Source organism: Enhydra lutris, unplaced genomic scaffold (assembly GCF_002288905.1).
Source record: "Enhydra lutris kenyoni isolate GAN:26980312 unplaced genomic scaffold, ASM228890v2 scaffoldscaffold14, whole genome shotgun sequence".
In the NCBI taxonomy this organism is placed as follows: Eukaryota; Metazoa; Chordata; class Mammalia; order Carnivora; family Mustelidae; genus Enhydra; species Enhydra lutris.
The window spans coordinates 22,910,125-22,915,097 of record NW_019154098.1 but is presented as its reverse complement, the minus strand read 5'-3'; positions in this window follow the sequence as shown (position 1 = coordinate 22,915,097).

Here is a 4,973-nt window from a genome sequence, read left to right as displayed (position 1 = left end):
CAAAAATTAACTCAAAAGGGACTAGAGACCTTAAACCATAAAACTTCTAGAAGAAAACATAGGCAGTAACACTTTTAACATAAGCCATAGAAACATTATTCTAGAAATGTCTTCTCAGGCAAGGAAAACAAAAGCAAAAATAAACAAATGAGACAATGTCAGAATAAGAAGTTTCTGCAGAGTGAAGGAAACTGTCAACAAAACAAGAAGGCAACCTATTGAATGGGAGGAGATACTGCAAATGATATAACCAACAAGGGCTTAATATCCAAAATATCTAAAGAACTTATACAACTCAACACTAAAAACATGAAATAAAAAATGGGCAGAGGACCGGAATAGGCATTTTGCCAAAGGAAACATACAAATAAATGGATGACCAACAGACACATGAAAAGATGTTCCACATCACTAATCATCAGGTAAATGCAAATCAAAACCATAATGGGATATCGCCTCACACCTGTCAGAGTGGCTAAAATCAAAAACAAAGAAATAACAAGCACTGATGAGGATGTGGAAAAAAAGGAACCCTTGTGAATTTTTGGTAGGGATGCACACTGGTGCAACAACTATGGAAAACAGTATGGAGGTGCCTCAAAAAATTAAATAAGAATTACTGTATGATCCAGGAATTCCACTACTGGAATTACCCAAAGAAAATAAAAACCCTAATTTGAAAAGATATATGCATACCTACATTTATTACAGCATTATTTATAATAGCCAATATATGGAAGAAACCCAAGTGTCCATCGATAGAGGAATGGATAGAGAAGATGCGGTGTACACACATACTGGAATACTACTAGGCCATACAAAAGAATGAGATCTCACCATTTGAAACATCATGGATGGAACTAGAGAGCATAATGCTAAATGAAGTAAGCCAGTCAGAGAAAGATAAGTCCCATATGATTTCACTCACACATGGAATTTAAGATACAAAGCAAATGAACAAACAGAAAAGACCGACTCTTAGATATAAAGAACAAATTGGTGGTTGCCAGAGGGGTGAAACAGATAAAGGGGGTCATGAGTACACCTGCCATAATGAGCGCTGAGTAATGTATAGTATTGCTGACTCGTTATATTGTAGACTGCATATTAAATATATTTGAATAAAAAGGAAAGAAAGAAAGATCACTATGGCTGCATTTCCAGGCTCATCCTCCAAAAAGTCTTTGGTTGTAATCCTGTCCTATTAGAGGGTACGATGCTTAACAAGTGGAAGAAAGTAGTGTTATATGTTAGACATTGAAGACCTCACTCAAAGGATTGCCAAGTTGTAAGGAGAAAAAATCTAATAACTTCGTTTCCTAATTAGACATTTTTCCTCTTGGAAGATGACACCATAAATAAGAACATTCTGATTGGTTTGATAATTCTATTTCTTATGGTAATATAAGAGGTGGCTCTTTTGGTTTAGCAAATCAGAAAGCAAAAAATGGCTCATATTTCATGTAAACAGTTTGAGGATCAAACTTCCTTTAGCACTATTTCTTCCTCTAAATATAATACAGAAAGCTTACTAATTAAGTGTGAGCCTTTCTTCCAGTGCCAGCATTATAAATTGGTAGGTCTTATACCTTAAACATTTTCATCAGAATGGGAACTTTTCTACTTAAATAGAAAAGCTATAAGCCAAAGATATTATTTCAGGAGTTGTTTAAAATTTTAAACACTTCTCAATAGATATTTATGATTCTTAGACTGTGGCATCAAATTTTGTCTTGCTTAAGATTATGAAATGCAGTAGAGATATTTTATTATATTAATTAAGAGACATTGTGGGGACATGTTTAATGGTAATAGGAATTAGTATTATTAGTGATGGGGTGAATATATAAAAAATGCTATTCCTGAGTAAAACTTATCTTGATTCACTTTCTAAAAATAATTCAACATACTTCATTTCTCTGATATGTTTATTATGATTCTCTATGAATATCGTTTAGCCTAGGTAGGATATTTCTTCATCAAGTATAAATTTTATTTCATCAAGGCAGGAACTAACAAAGTTATGTGTAAGTATTAACATACTGAGAGTAAATGATGAAAATTAATCTTACCAAGATGCCAATCGTAAAAATAAATTACGCAGGTTGAAGAAAAAACATCAAATAAAAAAGAGGAAAAGCTTTCTCAACCTAAGGCAAGGTGGATGGGTAGAGCTGACTTCCAGATAAAGATTTGAAGTTCATAACTATAACCAGACCTAACTTCAAACAAATTTCAATTTAGTTTCTTTCTTACCTTGAACTGCGGCAGTAGGTCTCCATTTCATGATGAAGACTGTCGAGAATGACAATGGAGGAAGGAGTCAAACCATTATGAAGATCTCCTGGAATAAAATGCCAACCCTGTGAGGGTAAAGAAGACAAATTAAGAAGTCAAATTAATACATATCACCAGCATCCTCACAACACTGACTCATAATCAGGCCAAAGCATTTACTATATGTTTTTCAATTTTCAGTGTTTCCTGGATAAGTCAGTAAATATGGGATTTTTCCAACACAAACAAATGTCTCTCCGAGAAGTTATGGCTATAATGGTAAGTTGTCATGAGACATATTCAACATAGGTAAAAAAAAAAAAAAAGAAAGAAAGAAAACACATACACACTAGGTTATCTCTAGTTTTTTTCTATTCATTTTTTAAATTGAAGGACAATTAACATAAATGTTACATTAGTTTCAGGTGTATAACATAATGATTCAACCAATTCTATACATTACTCAGAGCTCATGATAAGTTACATGACAAAGCTGTAGCAATTAAAATAGTACGATAGTAGGATACTGGCACAAAATAGACACATAGATCAATGGAAGAGGATAGGGAGCCCAGAAATAAATGTATGCTTATATGGTCAATTTTCCATTCAATTTTAAATTATAATGTCTAATTTTTTGCAGAATTTCCCCTTAATTGACACATACTCATTATAAAAAATTTTTACTTTTTTGAATAAGTTAAATGTATTTCATTTATCTTACTTTATTTTCTATTATGTTGTTAGTCACCATATAGTACATCATTAGTTTTTGATGTAGTATTCATGATTCATTATTTGCATATAACAAAAATTTTAAAGTTAAGAGAAATCAAAAGCAGGAAAAGATCCTGTGAAATGTTTATTACTTAAAGAAAAACACTAAATATTATTGTACACTTTGCTAAACTGTCTTAACAATCATATTCATATAAAATATACATTCAAAATGTATGTTGCATTCTTTATTCAATACGTACATACATATTATATTCTGTATTTTATTCATTTATCATTCATATTTATTCATTTATTCATTTATCAATGTATCATAAGCATGTTTCCATGTTTTGTTTTTATTTCACACATGGAGAGAGAGAGAGAGATCACAAGTAGGCATAGAGGCAGGCAGAGAGAGTGGGGGGGGAAGCAGGCTCCCTGCTGAGCAGAGAGCCTGATGTGGGGCTCCATCCCAGGACTGAGATCATGACCTGAGCTGAAGGCAGAGGCTAAACCCACTGAGCCACCCAGGCGCCCCAACATGTTTTTATGTTATAACATACTCCTCATAAAGATAATCATAACAACTTTACAATATTCTGACAACTATACAGTCCCAGAAGATGAGTATACTACTAACTTTATACATATAGATCAACACTTTCCAAACACTGTACCAATTTACACAAATAGCATCATATTGTGTGGGAGTGCTTATTTCATTTTTTTTTTTTTTTAACATTAATCTGTTTCTGGATGGTTTCTTCCATTTCTTAGATTTCTTTATCAATTCCTATGTCAGTACCACAGTTTAAATAGCAAAGCTTTAGAGTCTGTTTTGATTTGGGACAGGCAAATGTCCCTGAAGATTTCTCCTTTTTCACCAGTTCTTTAAATAAAAAGTATATTAGGCTTTCCCCCATAATAACATTGCAATTGTTTCTAAACACAGTAAAAACAATCTTGTATTTTTACTGTGTTTTATTGCTTTAAACTCTTCAATTCCTCAATGACTTACCTTTTGTTTAGGGCAATGGTGCTTTACTAAGGGTGATTTTATCCCCCCAGGAAAACGTGACGATATTTGGAGGCATTTTGGCTGTTGCCTTTGGGAGGACAGTGCTGCTACTGGCATCTAGTGGCTAAAGGCCAGGGATGCCGCTACACAGTCGTCAATGCACTACAGGGGACAACCTTCCCTGCAACAAGTTTCCCCAAAATTTTCCAAAGTGTCCATAGTGTGGAAGTTGAGCAACCCTGGAATAAATTGAAAACCGCTTTGCTTGGCACATCAGTCCCTCATTCAAATGACTTCATGGTCTTCAAATGGAATACGTTTATCTTTGGTGGTCAGTTTCCAGATTCTCCAACTGATCTGCTGGATAACATGCCCAAGTTCAAAATAATAGTTCTACATTAGAAGGAGAAGAAGGCAGAGGAGGAAGTGAAGGAGAGAGAGAAGCAGGGGGAAAGGAGGAAGAGGAGAAGGAAGAGGGGGAGGAGGAGGAGCTAGAAGAGGAGGAGAGAGGCATATTTTTCATCTGGAAATCATACTATGCATGAATCCATGTGGCTACCCAGCTGGCTTCAGTCTTTAAAAAAAAAAAAAAGGAATACAGCATACAGTTAATGATTTGGTAAGGCTAATCTTATCTTTATGTTCGTTTTAAATTTTTCTAGATATTTTCACAAATTTATGATTACATTTGAACTTGAAAACTGGTTCAGTTAAACTCAATCTACTTGCATATTTTAATTGGATTATGTTGACTTTATGGATTAATTTCCAAAAGTGGAATTATTTGTCTTCTTCTACATGCTTTTATATACTTTAGTAAAATTTCAGAGCTTGTCTTATTCCTACATCTCTGGCATGCAAGAACAGTGTGTGTTGTAACTTACTCCTTCTCAGTCACTCACAGGAAACATCACTCATTACATCAGAGAAAATTATGTTTAATACATCCTATGCTAAT